This window comes from Cupressus sempervirens, chromosome 3 (assembly GCF_028749045.1).
Source record: "Cupressus sempervirens isolate cs-2001-9-10 chromosome 3, ASM2874904v1, whole genome shotgun sequence".
Lineage (NCBI taxonomy): Eukaryota > Viridiplantae > Streptophyta > Pinopsida > Cupressales > Cupressaceae > Cupressus > Cupressus sempervirens.
Window position 1 is genome coordinate 887877190 of NC_143120.1, and position 20848 is coordinate 887898037.

The 20848-nt window shown below is 37.2% G+C and overlaps 1 protein-coding gene across 4 annotated transcripts in view; it reads left to right on the plus strand.

Annotated features, from left to right (window-relative positions):
- LOC149569647 (uncharacterized) overlaps positions 1 to 20848 on the plus strand; it is a 173751-nt gene that overhangs the window by 125004 nt on the left and 27899 nt on the right. The window lies entirely within an intron of this gene.

Here is a 20848-nt window from a genome sequence, read left to right on the forward strand (position 1 = left end):
AGAGATCACCGTACGGCTTGGGAGTATAGATAGCTATAAAACACCATCCTACGGTCTAGGAGAAATCGAATGCAAGCAAGGAAAGTAGATGGAATAGATCACCGTACGAACACAGAAGAAGGGTGATAAGAGGGTAAAAAAAAAAAAAGGGACGAAAAATCAAAACACTTTACAATGAATAACATATGATACTGAAGGGATGGGAAAGACATAAACAGGGAGTAAAACATAAGTGGTTGGTAGAAAGAGCATGGGATTGGAAGAAAATCACAAAAATAGTGTGTTCCATGGACTTTTGTGTGGGTTTGAGGGTGCTAATTTGGTCTTGGATCCCGCTGGGGGCGTTGCCTTCTAGACCCCCAATCAGTTCAGTTATCAGTCATGGGAAGTGTGACCAATTGATGAGACTTGGAGCTGCTATAGGAATGGAGTGTTTGTGTGCCAGAGGTGTAGAGAGTACTGTAGCGAGCCTTTTGAGAGGGTTGATATGCTTTGAGGCACTCGGAGTAAGGTGTTGGACGTGCGGCTATCTTGGTGGATTCATAGAGAGATTAGGAGGAGCTGATCATCTAGTTGGAGGTAGTAGAGCGACACTTGGCTCAGTGTACCCAGGAATTGGAAGCAGAGAATGTGTCAAAGGTGGTTATTAAGGTCAGATTGGCTAAGGTGACAGTATTGTGTTAGCAGAGGCTACAAATGCAATGTGTTTTTGGAGACTAGTTTGGTGCAGGCACGGGAGGAATGTGAAAGTGATGTGACCGAAATAGATCTATCTTTTTATAGCTAGTTAGTTAATGTATTCCATTTTGTTAATCTGTCTCAGTAATTTTGTAATTGTCACCCAGAGACGACTTTACTTTTTGGGGGGATGATGTTGTCGGTAAAATCTATATTGTAGCCGACGGGTAGAATAGTATTCGAAAGGGCATGTGACGGTTGAGTCACCCCTTTGGGAAAGTATATGTACACCGTTCGGAAGGGACTTTAGAATAATTGTAATCAATCATAATCATTGTAATGACCATATTGTGTATATGAATAAAGTATTTGTTCTATGTTATATCCTACTGTACTACATGCGATATATATTCTTTTACCTTATACGGTAAACAACTAATCTCCATAGAAAATGCACCAAAGACAAAAAAGAAAAGAAAAGTCAAACATGATTCTTTTCCAAATTTAAGAAAACACAACGAAATTTTCTCAAAAAATTTGTTCTTTTCGATCACAATATATATAGATCATGAAGATCAAATGGTGAAAATTTCAAAAAATCTCATTGTGTTTTTTTTTAAAATTTAGTCAATGGTGCAATTTGTAGGAAGGATAGCCTCGTTCGAGTTTTCCTAGCAGACTCCACGTGGACAACTATGTACCCAGAAGCAGCATATATGATGGATGAAATGTTGTCCAACAGTGGCCATGACAAGCAGAAAGGCTCTTAGGTTTTGCAGGCTGAACCACGTCTTGAAGCAACCATACTGTTCACCAATATGCAGAAAATAGATGCCTAGCAGCAGGGAAATTAGGTGCTACTTACAGTCACTGAATTACTCCAATATGCATGAAATAAATCACTCCAGATTTACAATTGAATAAGATGTCCAGTACACACACAGACGCCAAATTCAGATCAGTTCAATACAAATTTGAATTCCACAGATTGCAAGAAAGAATTGCAATTTCCCAACTCCAATAATTGTCTTCCTAGCCACAGCAAGAACAGAGGGAAGACAATAAAATTCAGATTGCCAAAACCCAAGCTGATCTAGTATAGCTCAGCAGTAGATTTAATGCACTCCTCAGACTCAAACCCTTATACCTTAGCAAGGGCACAAAAATCATCAAACTAAGAAAATGTTACAAAGACAACAAGAGCAAATTGGATAAATAATAATTGGATGCCTTTCCCATCAAATGGCCTCATATTTATAATCTCCAAACGGCACAAGTTTCCCAAATGAATTTCACTTAAGAAGCTTCCTCCACACAACATTAAAATATAATAAAGTGTCATTATTAAATAATTTATTAATTGCTTTTGGCTCAAAAAATGATCTTTTGCACCATAACATATTATTTTGACATAGAGGGCCATTGTTTTTTGTGCCCACAATTTAATACTTTAGTCCCAATTCCAACAAGCTATGATACTGGGGTGAGCAACATACAACACCAACGGAAATAACAACCTCAACATATTTAGATGAATAATAATAGTATTTCACTTGTTTTGCGAAAACAGCCGAAGAATCCTCATAATCAAAATCTGAAAACACCAGAGTGATCTTGATGAAGAAATGGGATGGATGAAGCTGACAGGGTGGCTTACTATAAGTAAACGCTTCCTCCAAGAATCTTGGAGCCCAAATTGGTGGCCCAAAAGAAAAATTGAGAGCATCTCAAGTCCTCTAACTAAACTGAGTTTATCGAAACCAACAACTTGACTCAAATGGAGCCAAAACACAGCATAGGCTGCTGAAAAACTTGTAACCCCACAAATGAGACCCTCAAATCCCACTGTCAACTCACGAGGCAACGGTGAACTGACCAAGCCAACTATAGGATCCTGCTAAAAATGGGGACATTATAATCCTCCTTCCCTAAGATGTTTTTTTCCAAACAATCTTGAAGCAAAATGAACATCACAGTTCACCTGGATCCCAAAGGTAGAACTACGTACTATCCTTATTGTGTACAAGCAACTCTTGTAGCACCAACACCCAAATAATGGACATCAACATCAAAATCATCTAAAAACTGACTCTAGGCACTGATGAAGGCAACAATATATCGGAACTCAATCCAACAGAAATACCAACTTTGTCACATCTGAGTCCCTATCAAATTGACACTTACACCCAACTTCACTATGGAGATGATAATAACCATAAGCACCTGAATCACAACCACCAACTCCAACCTATGATAAACTTTTCTAGGTATGTAGAAACTGCAAGTGGTCTAACTTGTAGCTGCTGATCCTATCTGCAAAAGATGGTGGTAACCCATCCCATAATGGATGGTATGAAACTGGAGCCAACCCACATTGACATTGTAACCCATCCCATAGTGGATGGTAACTTCACTATGGAGATGATAATAACCATAAGCACCTGAATCACAACCACCAACTCCAACCTATGATAAACTTTTCTGGGTATGTAGAAACTGCAAGTGGTCTAACTTGTAGCTGCTGATCCCATCTGCAAAAGATGGTGGTAACCCATCCCATAGTGGATGGTATGAAACTGGAGCCAACCAACATTGACATTGTAATGTCCCCACCTTAGCAGTTGTCCAATTGTGTGACCGTTAGCCTATTTCTACGTGGTCCCAAAGGCTAACGAAGAGGTCAGTGGGATCCTGAGATGTTTTGGCATAGTCATTTCCAGTTCACGCCAAAATGGAGTTGATTTACATGGTGTAGGATAAACTTACTATGTTTAGTAAGTCAGCAGGGCATGGGCAATGTCAAAATTAGTGATTGGGTTTGATGCTACTTGACGAGAGCTTTCCGACGACCTATCACTCATATTATTCCGAGTCCAATTACTATTTTATTTTAATACTTAAAGTTTATTAAAGTAACATTTAAATTAAATATGAAAATAATAAAGTGTTACTTTAATATTATTCATGATGGGTTGTGTGTTGGAAAAGTGAAACCCAAGGGAGACATAAGGTGTTATTTTATTTTATTTTAGAACACTATCCCACATTGCTTGTGAAAAGCGGGTCAACCCTATGAAGTAGAAATAAAAAGGAGAGCTTGTGGCCCTTGTTTGGCAGGTTGAATATGAGAAGAAAATGGATGTGAGTTGCAGATCGGTTCTTGGCATTAGAGGACGTCTATCCTCTCGTGTGACATTCTAGACATCATTCCCTTGGGGTTTGGCCTTTGGAATTCATTGTTATCAGCTTTATATCTGGCAGATTGGGTGCATTTCCAGCTACAACCAAGTTCCTGTAGCAAGTTACTATAGCTGTTGAGTTAATGTAGCAGCCGTATCACTATAGCAGCCACGTCACTATAGTAGTGCGCCACTGTAGCAGCCGCGTCATTGTAGCAATTGAGTTACTGTAGCAGTTTCATTGTTGCAGCCGAGTTACTGTAGCAAGTTACTATAGCAGTTGCATATTGTTTGCAGCAGGTCAATGCAAGGGCCACGCCCTCAACTATTTGATGTAAACAATGTTTGTTTCGATTTATTGTTGGAGTATTCAGTGAGTCAACTTTGCACTTGTTATTAAATTTTGGAAATCAATATAAATATAGTGTGTGCTGGTTATTTCTGCAATATATGATATGCTTTGTCAATTCGTATATTTATGTTACATGCCAAACACAACACGACACAAACAACCTTTTAGAGCCATAAGGATTGTAGCATATAACGGAGACTGCAAGCGAAGTGTTTGATAAAATTTACCATATAGTTGTGAATACTTGTAAGCAGATTTTAGGGGTGTCCATTATATACATGAAACCAAATCCTCTACCTATGGGTCCAAAGCAAAATGATGAGCACACCCCACTATATAATGCCAGTAGAAAGCCCCAATCTCTATAAAGGGCTCAATAATATCAAACTAGGAATCAGGAGTCAACTCTAATCTCTGACTCCAAAGTACTAGTCGGGCAGGATCTTGGTCAATCCTCTCAGCAAACCCAACCACAAAATCCCTATGGGAAGCATGGTAGATAGCGTCTCTACAATCTTTTCCACCAGTTCCCAAATAGCACGAGAGCCTCGGATGAAAGTACCCTTGAACACTCTATATGACTCATCCTGCACATCCAGATTCTCCAAAAGATACTCCATAAATGACTCAATGTAGTAGAAATTATATGTGGAAGCATCAACCTGCTCCCCCGCAACCCACAATTTAGCCTCTGAAACTGCGACACTGCCAACTGTCCGATGCTACCAGCTGTATGATAGATTTGGATACCAGCTGTATGAGATGAAGATATAGAATTGCTTCTAGCAAAAGGAAGCAAATCATCATGAGAGCTCGTCTCCACTGATACTTTCACTTCCTTCTTACCTACTGCACCCATATCCTGGACGAATGCGTCAACCACATCATCACGTCCATCATCCCCAACAGTAGAAGCAAACTCGCCACCTACCACAATATGCAACTGAATAGGGTTTGGGGCTGGTGTTAATTGGCTCTAACTCCATCGTAACCTCATCCAATTGTGATTGCAACTCCTAAAGAGCCAATTGAGTACAATGAAGAGAGTCCACAATCATTTGAAGCTCCTGGGTGAGCTTAGCTAGCTCCTCTTTCCCTAACAACTTCTCATAACATGTGCTACCCCGCTCTAGGAGGTAATCCCTGTCAGCAACTAACTGAGAGTAACTTTGCTTCAAGATATTAACAACCTCTTGAAGTGCATGAACCTTTGCTACAAAAAGTCTACTTTCGCCTTGCTCATCTAACATAGGAACACCCCAACCAGATGTAGCTACCATGTGACAGATAGCATCATAATGCTCAAGAGGTGAAGAAATGTCACTATTACTCACCTTCAACTGACTAGCCACATGATGCCTCTGTAACCCTTGACTCCTATGCAAGTTCTCTATGTCACTAAATGCACTGTGATAAAAAATTGAATCAGAGCTACTCACTACATGATTGCTCACATGTGTGCTATCGTCCTTGCACACATTTGCAACCGAGGTACAACTACTCAATACCTCATCCAACTCCTCATCTAAAGAAGTGGAAGCTCTATCTATATCAATCTCCTCGCATGACTACTTCCTCCTCAACAGAAAGTCCCTATAAATCCTAATCCTGAGACCCCTCCAAAACCTTCTCGGAGTCATCACCCACTATCTGACAAGGAATGTCATACTCGGTGCAGCTCATAGCATCATCCAACAAATCATCAGAGGTTTTCATACTCTTTGTATCCACATCTCCTAACAAATGCTCAACTGTCATTAACCGACTCTGCATACATGACTCAACGTCAGGCTGTGAATTAATAATGATAGAGTATGAACCCAAACCACCAACATCATAGTTGGGTGACTCCATACATGCATCGGTCTCGCTTGAGGAAGCAGCTGCCTCCTGCATTGGAGCAACACTACGACAATTGACATATAAATCTCCAATATCAATTCTCTCCTCGAGAGAGTCTAAACAATCAACAATAACTACTGCTATTGACATATAAATCTCCAATAACAATTCCCTCCTCGAGAGAGTCTAAACAATCAACAATAACTACTGCCTCAATAGCACTTGCATTATCCACAACAACAACTCTGAAATCATCAACCCGCTGAAGCTCAGTGTTGCTATCCACCAATGGCATTGGCACATCCAGATGTCTTTGTGTGGAAAGTCCATCATCAGAATTACAAATAGGACTAGTGGGTGCCGTACTGAACACAAGGACATTTGCCTTCTGGATGCCAACCGGGGAGAACTCAAGCCTTCTTCTCTGTATCCTAGGGGTTGGTCTCCTAAAAACAGAAACCATATACCTCACTGCCCCATCAACCGTCTTTGGATCTGATAGTCTTTCAGCCAATCTTTGCTGCTGATGAAGCTGGAAAAAGCCACAGTGCTGGTCACTCCCAAAACAACAACAAATCTGAAGTAAGAAATAATTTCCTACCCCACAGGAAGGCACATACCACTGTAATAACCCTGACCGGTTATAGCTTAATAGACATCAAATACCTTCACAATTCATTTGTTTGACATTTCTTCAAACACTTTGCAAGCGAGCTGGAGATTCAACTATAACAAATTCAACTTACCCACTTTGCTCAATTTCAATTGATGGTGGTGATTTTCTGTTTGGTGTTTTCATCTTCTTTGTATCTTTTGACTTATAGTATCTTTTCTTGAACAGATATATGAATATTAAATGCAAAGAAAATATCTACAACAAAATGGAAAACACTGACTGATCTGTAATTAAAATTGGCTTGCATATATAATTTATTGCAATAGAATTTGATGCACCTGGTATATGCTGAAAGTTCCAATATCTTTCTTCAATTTAATTGCAGGCCTGCAGTAGTTTTTGCTGCCAATAGATATCCCACGTTGGCTAATGATTTTGCTCTACACCAGACCAATGTATTTGTTACAAGATTAATGACGTTGCCCAGAATTTTCCTAGCAGACTCTATGTGGACTGCTGTGTGCCCAGAAGCAACATATATGATGTATGGAATGTTGTCCATGAGTGGCCATGTCAACGAGAAATGCGCTTAGGTTTTGCAGGCTGAACCACATCTTGAAGCAACCACACAGTCCACCAATATGCAGAAATAATAGATGCCTAGCAGTGGGGAAATTAGGTGCTACTTATAGTCACTGAATTACTCCAACATGCATGAAATAAATCGCTCCAGATTTACAATTGAATCAGATGTCCAGTATCCACACAAATCCCAAATTCAGATCACTTCAATACAGATTTGAATTCCACAGATTGCAAGAAAGAATTGCAATTAATTTCCCAACTTCAATAATTGTCTTCCTAGCCACAGCAAGAATAGAGGGAAGACAATAAAATTTAGATTGTCAAAACTCACGCTGATCTACTATACCTCAGCAGTAGATTTAATACACTCCTCAAACTCAAACCCTTTTACCTCAGCAAGGGCACAACAATCATTAAATTCAGAAAATGTCACAAAGAAAACAAGAGCAAATACGATAAATAATAATCAAATGCCTTTCCCATCAAATGGCCTCATATTTATAATCTCAAAATGGCACAAGTTTCACAAATGAACTTTACGTAAGAAGCTTCCTCCACACAACATTAAAATATAATAAAGTGCCATTATAATATAATTTAATAATTGCTTTTGGCTACAAATATGACATTTTCCACCATAACATATTATTCTGACAGGAAAGACCATTGTTTCTTGTGCCCATGATTTGAAAGTTTTCATCCCGGTTCTAACGAGCTATAATACTAAGGTGATCAACATACAACACCAATAAAAGTAACAACCTCAACATATTTAGATGAATAATAATAATAGTTCACCCGTCTTGCAAAAACAATTGAAGAAGTATTGGAATTGAAATGTGACAACACCAGAGTGACCTAGATGAGGAAAGATGATGAATGAGCCTTACGGGGTGACTTACTATAAATAAACACTTCCTCCAAAAATCTTGGAGCCCAAACCGAAAGTCCAAAATAAAAACTGAGAGCATCACTCAACTCCTCTAACTCAATTGAGTTCATTGGAACCAACAACTTGACTTATTATAAATAGTTGTCCCTCAAATGGAGCAAAACACACCATAGGTTGCTGAAAAGCCTATAACCCCACAACTGAGACCCTCAAATCCCACTTTTAGCTCATGAGGATCGCAATGGTGAACTGGCCAAGCCAATTGTAGGACCCTACTAAAAATGGAGACATTACACATCTTTCTCGTGGACTTCCGTATCAAGAGTGTGACTTATGGATTTTCAAGTTCATTACTCAATATTGTGTCAAGGGCTTCCTTGGCACTTAGATTAGTGTCGAGAGGCTCTTCATTTCTTTGCTGGACTACCTCTTCGAAGGTAATAGTACTTTGCCTATCTTGGGTTTTTGAAGTGATATGTTCACTTTGTAGTGACTCTCCCATTCGATTCAATCCTTTCTTTAGCAAAGTCACTAACTTATTCCAAACTTGTTGATGATGCTTCCTTCCTTTGCTTCTTTAGTAGCGGTTGTTCCAATGTGATATCTGGTCTTTTCCTTAACTGCGGCTCTAGTTCCTTACCAAATTTCTTTTCTTTTTTGTCTTTTTGTAGATTTCCCGCTTTCTCAGACACTTCAATCTTTGTGATCCATGAGTTGCATTGTTACGAACTTCCTGAATGCACATCAAACTATGGATCAAGAGGATTTTGGCATCTCTCAATTTGCTGACATAGTGCTCGATCCACCACTTGGTGAATTTTATAACTGGCTTGATAGAGCACATCTAGATCCACTATCTCTATTCCCAACCAGTTGGGCTTTTGGATAGGCTTACTCCTTATCTTCTTATTGTCAATATGAATAATATTTGTATTGTCTTTCACCTGATCTGCATAGGATGGATTTTCGTGGCTTGGATCATATTAAATGGAAACCTAGAATTAGTGTTATGAGGAGACTCATCTCCCCCCCAGGAGATGCATGTTAGAGACTTTTTTTGTGTTTTCAGAGACCTCAAAATAGATTGGAGAGTTCATGACAAAGTCTTGCGGAGTCGCCAAATCCAAAAAGTGAAGTCTCCCTGGAGTCTTGATAAAAAAAAAATACAAAATATAAGAGTAAATTATTTTATATATTTTGGCCCTCCTTTAATATTTTTTAATGCAAAATTTAAAACCAATGACAATTTAAATGATGTAATCATTTTAATCATTTTAATGCTTTTTAATAATAACTCAAAAAACATTGGAAACACTTTTAATTTTCATTTCTTTTTTTCAGAATCTAACCCGACCAGCAATAATTAGAAATATTTAAACATTTCTTTAGCTAATAACATCGAATCCAACATGGAGAGTGATGATTTTCTTGGAGAGCATAATAGCTGAAGACCTTGAGATGGATTCACAACCTTGTGGAGTAGATGATAGTATCATCATCATACTAGATACTAGATAGATCTCTAATTTCTGTATACATTATTAAACTTTTTCATTTTGTTTGCAAATCAACAATTTAGCATCAAACTATATTTTTTTGAATTTAAAATTTGAATATCTAATGGTAATCTCAGCGATTATCAATCTGATATGATGAATGATCATATGCGATATTCATAAATCAGATATGACTATCAGATACTATAATGTGATTATGTGAGTTTTGAACTATTTGACTCTATATTAATGTGGCATTACTATTAGTATTTACTTTAGTCTTTTAGTTTTACATTTTTACTATATTGTACTTAGCATTAGTCTCTTTAAACTATTAAAAACAATTGCTGTCTCCAAACTCTCACGTCATCTATTTTTAAAAGACAGCCGTACCGGTACTAGGCTCAAAGACCTCCAGGTGGGAAGTCTCCTGGTAACCTTGCCTGGAATACATTCATTTTCTTACCCCAAATTCATCTACAACATTTACCTAGTAGCCCTCTCGATGCATCTTGTGATTAAATCTTGTACCAGCTACCACTCTTATGTTGTAAGGATCATAATCCATCCTCGGTGCAGAAGAGGGGAGATGGTAGAACTGTGATTTAGTTGTTGACTTCTCTGCCATGGTAGGGACAAACACATTTCATCAAAGTCTCCTATGAGAATTGGGAAGTCAAGTTCACCTTTCTTCTTTTTCTGAATCTTATCAAAGGCTGTCATTTTCCTTGTCATCTCTAGCATTACTATTTTATCCATTGGGTATTCGGGAATCTTGGATGGGTAGCCAGCAAATCCTTGAAGCTTGATGTAGGTGAATCTCAATAACTAGATAACTAGGAGTCATGCTCTTCTATCAGCTTCTTAGCGTTTAAAGATATCTCAACATGCATATTTCCTCAAAGACTCCACACAATATACATCGAAAATATATCAGTAGATCCTCTTGATTTAGCAATATTGTGCAAGTGCTATAAAGGGTAGCATTGATAAGGCTTTTATGTATAGGCCAACAGGGAGATGAGTTGGGTGTTACCAACCAACTTCACCTAAAAGAGGGGAGGAACTAGGGTTCCTAACCTCCCAAGCACTTGGATGTTGGATTATAATGGTTTAGGATAGCTAAGCTGTACACACGAGTATTTGTTCAAGGGGCTTTCTGGTAGCAAGGTCTGATTTTGTGAATCCTAAGAGCAAGACTTACAACAGATCAAAATAAACACCAAAAGATAGTTCAAAGTTAGAAAACAACCAAAATTATACTATAAGCTTTGCACTACAATAAATCATCAAGTAAACCCAAGAATAAGGCAATATGATTATTATTAACATACATGGTCATCAATCACTATCTATCAAGGAAAAGAGGGTCATTCCGCATTACATTTATGAACTACACTTCGAACACAAAGAACTTATAACAGTCTTGGGTAAAGGACAATATGAAATGTAGAAGATAACATGCATGAATCAACAATCACACTCATAATAGAAAATTAGTTGTGTTCTTGCATTGATCATCAATAAGTTATAACTTTTCCAACAATCACTAGTTCATCACATATAGCTCCAAGAGAGTGAAAAACACAAGTTAACACTAAGAAAATAAACAAGAGCTTAAGGAAAATATTCTACTATGCTTATGGTGCCTCGAGATCATCAACTTTGTGGACCATAAGAAAAGCCCAAAATGTTACATTTATAGGGCACTTATCCCTTACAATACAAATCTCGAGGAGAAAAAATAGAAGGTGAGAGAGGGAACTCAAAAGTCGGGATCCCGAGGAGGATGTTGGTGTGCAAATCTTCTTCTGTATCTTGAACCTTTCCTGGGTTTCATATCTGCACCTCCAATGCTAGATGATTAATTGATCCATTGATCATGTCTGATAATTGTAAATCATCTTTAATGTACAAACAAGGTCCCATAATGAAACTTGTAGAATGTCCTTGTTACCTATCGTTTCACCTTGCAATGGCGATATACCTTGTGGCAGAGGAATGTTTTAATTTGGGTGATGGGATGATGTCTTCAATGGTAGGTTCACCCCAATATGACATCTGGAACTCTTTGAAAAAGTGCTAGAATCTAGAGTAACCTAGGGTTCTAGAGTTGCCTCTCACAACGCCTGTATGGCTTGATCTGTGTGACTTTTCATCTTTGTAGTAAAGTTTTGGGCTTGGTATATGGAGAAAATCAAGTCCAAACAATCATCCATAACATTTTTGTCAAATTTGCGGGAAGGAACAAATAGTTCCTCCATCTACTCGTCAGAACCTTCTAATAAAGAATCCAATGATTTACTTCACTCTACTATATTTGGGTTGGAATCTGTCACAGTTTTTGTAAACAATTTGAATACTGCGACCTATCTCTACGCCAATGAAGGGTTCTTTATGTTGGTCTTACAGACAAGCTCCATAACATTAAGACTTTGAATTTGAGCTTTCGACAATTGGTATCCACAAAATCTTGATCCTTGTCTTTGAGTGCATCAACGACAATTAGTTCATCCTTATTGAGGTTGATGCTAGCTTTACGCCTTCTATCTGTACTCGATATTTCTCTACAATGGCATTCCACAAACTTGCATCTTCACAAATGTCACCTTGGATCTTGTTGCCTCAAAATAATGTACTAGACTCTGAGTGGAAGCTCGAAACCTCCACTATCTTAGAGATCCATTTATCCATGATGACGACTTTTCTCGTCATTGTTTGCAAAAAAATTATCTCCTCCCGATATAAATGCCAGGGCAGATGTGTTGGGGTTGTGCAAGGAGACGAGAGCTACAAACTCTTGGAAAAATCCGTCATACTGGTCTAGCTTAGCTCGTAGCTCCTATTCTATTTTATATTCTTTCTTGACCCTCTCACATAACATACTAGTGGTATTGTCAAGGTTATTGAGTTCACCGCACTTAGTCCATTTTCTTGAAGCTATTTTTGTAGACCTGTAATTGCTGGGGGTTACCTCTACTTGGTCATTGTTAGAAGGTGAAATGGCAACTTCCATCGTGTTGCCTTGGGTGTTCTTGTTGGTGGTGAACAATGATTTTTCTTTCTTGGCCTTGTGCAAAGGAGTAAGCTTGTCCATGACCTCCTGGAGCGAGACTTTTGTATGCCATAGTCGTTTCCCTTTGAATGTGGTCATCAACCATATTGTTGGGACTGGGGCATTGAGCATTATTTGAGGCTTTCCCTATGAAGTGGATATTACTTAATCCCAAGTTCTTGAATCCCCTGTAATTGGGTTCTTGGAGGCTAGAGCCAAATGCTTCTCATAGTCCTATTGTAGGCAATTAGAGAAAGCTTCTTTCACCTGTGAAAAAGCTTTCTCTGGAGGCACCATCAGTGAATTGAACAATGGAAGATTCTGAATCTGAAGAAAGTGATATTGGTATAGTCTTTAAGGAAAAGGAAGTAGACATAGTTGGGAAATCTCATATTTGGTCAATACGTTATGAAAGACTTGTTGCAAGATTCCATGGGGAGTAAATCCTTAGGTAAAAAATATCAACTTGCCAAGATGTTGGTTAATGAAGACAATCTTGTTTTCAGTTGTGAAGCAATGGACATGCAGAAAGGTACAAGTCATGCTGAAAAAATGCATTTATGTTTCAAGGTCAAGCACATGAACATATCACTCATGAGAGAACTAACCCAGAAATTGATGATGACCATTTCACACACATCGTAGAGGAATTTTGTTCAAGTCTTAGTGATTATTCTTTCAAATTTGAAGTTTGTAAACAACATGAGGCAGAAGCAAGCATTGTCGTGTTTTTACTTGAATTATATGGGTTAGCCCATTTTGATCAGATTGTCTTGTCAAGAGGATGTCTAATATGACATCTTGCTGGGCTGGAAGCCAATGGGAACATAGAAATTCCACTTGTTTTTGAGCATGAGAAGATAGTCAAGGACTCGAGAATGAACCCAAAGTTTCGTTTGCAATTGAGCAAGGGCAGTTCGAATTTGTTGATCCACTTTGGAATAATAGTACATATGTTTCATTTGAAGAGGTAAATGAGTTTGTGCATCAAGTCATGGCCCAATTGTTCGTGCTACATCTGTACTTGGTTATGTTGTTGAGGATCACGTCAAGCATCTTAAGTTGTTGAAGAAGGGCAGCTATTTTGGTAAGCTAGTGATTGGTTTCATTTGAGAAGATTTCCATTGTTGGATAATCTAGGTTAGGTTAGTCTTCCCTTCTTAGTAAGTGCATTTTCACAATTTTAAGTTTTGTTTTGCCAAGTCTTGATTTTAGTCAATCACATCATCCCCGGTCTCTTTTTGTCATTTTTTTTTGCTGGACTCTCTAGTCCAATGGAATGGAAAAAGGCACTTATAGAATTAGATTTGACATCTCTCGTTGTTTCCAAGGACGGACAAGAGACATTCCGGAGTTAGAGCCGGTTGTTGTCATTCAATTTGTTTTAGTTAAATTAAGGATCAACCCCACAAAATTTACTCAAAAATATCTACCCAACAGGTATCAAGTTTATTTGGGAAATTGAAATAATTGCCTCCTTAAATTCGTTGCATTTTCCCATTTTGGGATAGATTCGCTTCTATCGTTTCCTAGTTGCCATCAAGTCCCATATACTTATTGACATATCTCATGTTTTTCTTTTCTCTTCAAAAGATTACATTTTGGGTATTTGTCTTTGTCAACACTCACACTCATCTCATAAGCACATTAGAAAGAGTTTGGAATTTTAATACTTAGGTGATTAAAATATTTCCACACAATTTAATCTTGAACTTTTCAATATTAATTGTTTAACTTAATCTTGACTATGAGTGCACATTTGACACTAAGAAGGATTTTAACATTTATCCAAAAGAAAATCACTTCTCATAATTTCTCTATGGGGGCAAATGAAGTACTTGGGAAGAATTTAACATTTATTCTTCTCTTCCTTTGCTTGGGTGCAAATTCCCATTGTAATGTGCCCTCCAAGTTCACGAAATTACATTATTAACTCTAATTAAGTTCTAAGGCACTCATTGGTATTTATTTAGATTAATTAATATTTTTAATTTCACCAATATTAATAGAATTAAAAAGCCATAAAAGGTGGAATATTATGCCGTTGTCTTGTGTGAAGGAATCTTTAAAATAATGATAAAATAAATCAATAAATGAGTAGGCAACAATGCTAAGGAGAAGGTAAAATGAAAAAGAATTGCTCAGACTAAAGGGTGGAAATTTTGAGAATGTTTTAGACAGGCCTTCTGCAGAATGCAGAGAGTTTCTTAGCCTTTGAAGAACATTCTTTTTTCAGGAGAGTATTGTCTTTGAGTTTGATAGACAGGTCCAACGCAATTAGATAAGACAGGAAATTAGGGTTTGAAATCTGAAACCAACCTTTGATGTCATGGAATGAATTTGAGTTGCAGAAAGAGTTGACAAAACATATAGATTCAGCAATGATGTGTCATTGGAACCATTGATTGAGTGCATGAACTGCTATGCGACTGAAGAGAAGTAACTTAATTCACATAAGAACAGATTCATGTAGTTTTTAGAACTGACCAGGTTTTTTTGGCAGACAGTTTCAAAAACAGGAGTTTACTTAGTAAAAAATGTCTTTAATCTAGAACTGAGCTGTGTACAAGGTATGGAATCCATTTTCTTTTTGAGGATAGCACTGGAGCTGGGTATTTGTAGTTTTGAAACATTAATTATGTGGAGATGAACTCTATTTTTACCAACGGTGCTGTCTTTACAATCGGTTTTTGCTAAGTTTGTTTGCTGTGAGGAGGTAAAAAACACGACACCTTGGAACTACTAACAGAAGTCACTTCTGAAAATTCCGTTAAGTCCTTTGGCAACTACGTCAAAAGATGAAGGTCTAGCATCCATGAACATCAGACAGAGTTGATTTTGAACATATCACACTCATCAAAAGTTATTTAATGTTAGAAAAAATTTCTGTTCGATTCTGTTTGCAGAAATGACAGGTTACTGGAGGAGTTTGGTCTGTTTTTTAGGAAGTTTAGGGTGTTCATCTTCAATATTATGCAGTTGCTGGGCATTTGTATGTGATGACCTGAGCAGGATTGTCATTGGAATATTTTCTAATAGATTGACTTATGCTACAACATTAAGAGGTTAGACTGCTGTCAGCACTCTTTTTTTGTAATCTCGATCTTAATATAATGCAATCATTTTGGTATTTGTCCTTGTCACTATTTGTTCAGTATGAGTTTTGAAGCTATTGCTTAGAATCGCCAACCCCAGTGGGGATCTAAGACATAACGTTTTAGACATTGCATTGCAACTGTATGATATAACTCTCTTTCAATTGTTCTTTCTCTTGTTTACTTGTTGCCATACGCGTGCTATACATTAAACAAATCAATCATCTGAAAGTCTGCAAACATTATCACAAAAATAGTGAGCAAATTGTCAGATAAAATTGCTTATTAGTTCATCTACAAAAGGAGCAAAAAGTTTGGGTCAGCTCTGGGGTAGCCTCTTACAATGGTATTAGAGCACATATTTGTTTCTTGCAGCCTGTTTGGATAAGTTATGCATCCAATTACCTATCATTATTATCTCCAGAGAAACAGCTCGATTCCAATTTTTGAACAAAAACCAGTGCTTGAAGAGATTGAAAATTCTGCAGGAACAGTGGGGTACAGAGATGCACATAACAGCAGAGAACGGTTTGGTTGTGGTGAAAAAAGAACTGATACCAGTGGCATTGAAAACATGTTAGGAGAATTGGCTAGAGCTCAAAGAGAAATTTTGAATGTAATGACTCAGTTCCACCAGAAAAAGACACAGATGATTACTCGGTGCAACATGATGGCAATCGTGGTAATGTGGGAAAAAATATTAACAATGGAAATAATGGGAATCATGAGCAGGGTTCAACAAACAATGGGAATGAAAAACCAAGAGTTCCTGGTTTTATAGTTAATTCTGAACCATTAATGCCAACATCTATCCAAGCAAACAATACACCAGCTGAAAATGAATTAACTGAACAAGAGTTTCATAGACAAGTTTGGACTGCTTGGCAAGGCTTAGGTAATGACTTTCAACAGGAAATGCCTTTTTCAGAGTATATAACTTTCAAATAAAGAAATAGAACACACAGAGGTGGTGATAGGTTTCAAAATCACAAGTTGCACAAGAAGGTTGGTAAGGTAACTAGACCATATATTTTGATGGTTTAGGGAAAGTCATAGCTAGAACCTTGGTCCAAAATCTATATACTTCTTTTCAGCTTAACGCCATGGATGAAGATGAACCCATTAAATATGCAACATTGCCTTTGGAAGGTGGTGCTCATGAGTGGTTGTTCGCTTAGTGCTCATGGTAAGAAAATTCATTTTAGAGGCATGACAAATGGTGTAGCAAGGGTGGTATCCTTCAAAATGATGGAAAGATTGATTAGACTTGACTAGGTACAGTGCACAATGGATTGTACTATGGTGCCTAATTATTCAGGATAGCAAATGAGAACTTATCATCCAAATGTTGAGGTGTTGATAAAAGGTACAAGGTGTTTAGTGACATTCTACATGGAGTTCCACCAAACAGGGGTATTGAGTATATTATAGAATTTGAGGAAGGTGGTAAACCAGTCATACTAGTCCCTATAGACAATCTAAGAGACACAAGTATGAAATTGAAAAGGCTTTTAAAGAATTGTTGGAGATGGGACACATATGGCCAGGTAAGAGTGTTTTTGCCTCTTTAGTTGTTTTGGTTAAGAAGAAAGATGGGACGATGCAATTAATTTTATGGCTTTAAATAAGAAGACCATTTAAAATAGATACGCAATTCCACACATTGATGAATTGATGGATGAACCTTATGCAGGACCCATCCTAGGGTAGTTGGCAATCCTGTATGTTGAATGGATTTTGGCTTTGAGTTGTGGACTTAGTGACCAAAGGAGTGGTGCTTGGTCATTATTGGGTGTGGTGTTGGCCAGGGTGCTTGGTCATTGAAGGTGCTCGCCATATACTGTTGCTCAACAATGCTTGTAGGAGCTCAACAATGCTTATGGTGGTTGCTGATGCTCGACAGTGTGACTTATGTGATGGAGTTCTTGCAGATTTTCTCAATCACGTTGGAGCATTTAATGCATGTTGCGTGGGATCGTGATGTGAAGTGATTGTGGGAGTTTGTGTAGACCTATTTTGGTCTATTTTGGTTATTTGTTCTATGTGTACTAATGAGTGTTGTAAGCCTTTTAAGGCATTTGGTATTTAATATCTATTGGAGGCCGATTTGTGGCATTTAATGTAAGGGTTAATTTAATTTGTAGCTTGCTAGGCCGACTTGTGGCTTAGTTGCATATAAGTAAGGGGTCTTGTGGAGTCTTAAGTCATAATCAGCCAACTTGGAGAAGAGAATGTGGAAGGGGAGTGAAGTTTGAGAGGAGTTAGTAGTTGCGGCTTGGGAAACAGGGAGATTGCTTGGTGGGCTTGCGAGCACAAGTTTAGATCTTCCTTGGAGGTTTCCAGAGTGTGGATTTGGACTAGACTAGATCTTGAGGGATCTTGTAGAACTATTTTTGTAATTGCTATTGTATTTGGTAGTAACGGAGAAGGCCTTACAACCCGACACATTGCATGTAAACAATTATTTTGTGAATAAAGAGTTGTGGATTCATACTAGATCTTGCATTGTTATTGTGTTTCTGCTGTGCGGTTTATTTGTTGGGGGCTAGGACATCTCCTTTGGGGATTCTCCTGCCTTGCACTGCGTCAGAACCTCATGGTGCCTGTTATTTTTCAAAGCCTAATCCAAGATCACACTATCATCAGATTAGAGTTCGAGAGAAAATGTTGAGAAGAATGCTTTTATCAGAGTATTATAATGTTTTTTTAATGGTCATCTTAGTTAGTCTTTAGTCTATTAGGTAGTTTCTATTTCTGTCTTTAGTTTCGCAATTGCCGAGTCAGTCTTTAGTTTATTAAGTAGTCTCTATTTCCCTTTTTAGTTCACGATTGTTTGTCTTAGAAACATTGTCGTTGTAGATCTATACAAGGAGTTTTCATCCCCTCTATTTAATACAACTATTATGTCGATTTACCATAACATAATATCAAAGTTGGTTGATGGGATTTCATAAAAGTTGGCAATTTTTTTGGAAAAATTTGAGCCTCTTTTGATTTAGAATTTTCTCCAGTTATTTGTTTGTTGATTGTTTGAAACAAAATTTGTCATAGGTATTTTTTGAAAATATTGTAGTTCGTCATCAAAGATTTTTGTTGAAAATTGCGAGCCTAGACAATGTTTTGATTGCATGATTTCTTGGTTTGGTCAAATATCTCTGATTTTCGAAGGTTGCATGTCCTTGCATGTGTTGTTTTACCTCACAAGGTCTTATGTTTTTCCACATGAAGGTTTCTCTTATAGGTTTTCATCAATTATTCCCTTGAAAAATTTATCTGATGGGTTTTCATATTTCTCTCTAAAAAAATTTGGTTTTGTAGTTCGCAAAGTTGCGTGGGATTCCTTTGAGGGTTTGTAATCTTTTTCTCAAAAATTATCTGGTAGGTTTATAATTGTTTTTTGGTTCTATAGTTCATAATGTTGCGTGGGATTCCTTTAAGGGTTTGTTCTTTTTTCCTCAAAAATTATCTAGTACGTTTATAATTTTTTCCTAAGAAATTATATGTCGGGTTTTACTTTTTTTCCTCATAAACAAAACTTTGTATTTTTTGATCAATGTCTCAGATTCTATTCTCTGGTTTTTATTGATTTTTCACCTTGAAAATCATGTTTGGTTTTTCCAACATTTCTCTGTAAAAATTATGGTTGTTTTTGGGGCATCACACTCATTTGTAAAGTTTGGAGGGTTTGTCGATTTTTCCTCAAAATTGTGCTAGTTTGTTCTTAGTGTTTGTCTTTGTCTCCACAGAAGAGCAACTCTGTTATCCAACATCAAGTTGGATGTTTTGTGATGGTTTCTAGTTAGATGTTTTGCTGATTTTGGGAGGGTTAGTGGCAGATAGGTCTTAGTGGCAGGCTCTTGTCTTTTTTGGCAAAATTTTCTGAGAAGGGGGCACTCTTCTTTGTTCTTTTCTGGATGGATTTTGGCTTCTTGGTCATTAACACTTTGCAGATCCAAGGAGGTCCTAGTAGCAAAATGTTTTGCAGAATTTGTGACCAGAAGACAACAATTAGAGGATGACCATTAAGGGAGGTTATTAGAATATTATAATCTTTTTTTAATAGCCATCTTAATTAGTCTTTAGTTTATTAGGTAGTTTCTATTTTCATCTTTAGTTCACGATTGTTTCTTTTAGAAACATCGTCTTTGTAAATCTATATAAGGAGTTTTCTTCTCTATTTAATACAACTACAAAAACATCAATTTACCATAACAACTTTTATGTGCTATTTTGGACATTATGAGTTTTTAGTGATGCCATTTGGGTTGACTAATGTTCAAGGTCATTTTTTTTCTTGTAGGAACACAGTTTTCAACAAGTAGCTTTGTAAGTTTGTGCTTATATTTATTGATGACATTTTGAATTATAGTAGGACATGGGATGAGCATTTGAAGCCTTTGGAAGAAGTACCTATTATTCTTGAGGGGGAATCTCTATTTGCAAAAGAATCAAAAGTAAACTTGGATTAACAAAACTTCTATATCTTGGTCATATAACCAGCTCTAATGGTGTTTGTGTTGATCCTGAAAAAATCAAAGTAATCATTGATTGGCCTCCACCTACAAATTTATTACAGCTTAAGGGTTTCTTTGGGTTGTGTGGATTCTATAGGAGATTTATAAAAGGATTTTCATAGTTTGCTGCCCCATTGACTGATTTAACCAAAAATGGAGCTTTTGTATGGTTTAAAAAAGTGCAAACATGTTTTGATCAAGGTCAACGAGAGACGGGGAGACTTGGAGGTCTCCGGTATGGCCATTTAAAAAAAAAGGAGACGAGGGTACTTGGAGACGGCAAATATTTTTTTAATAGTTTTAAGAGTCTAATACTAAATACAAAATAGCAATACTGTAAAACCAAAAGACTAAAGTAAATAATAATAGTAATGTCACATTAATATAGAGTCAAACATTTCTAAACTCACATAATCACATTACTATATCTCATAGTGATACTTGTTTTCTGAATATTGCATATGATCATCATCATATCAAATTGATAATCACTGAGATTATCATTACATATTCAAATTTTAAATTGAAAAAAGTATAGTTTGAT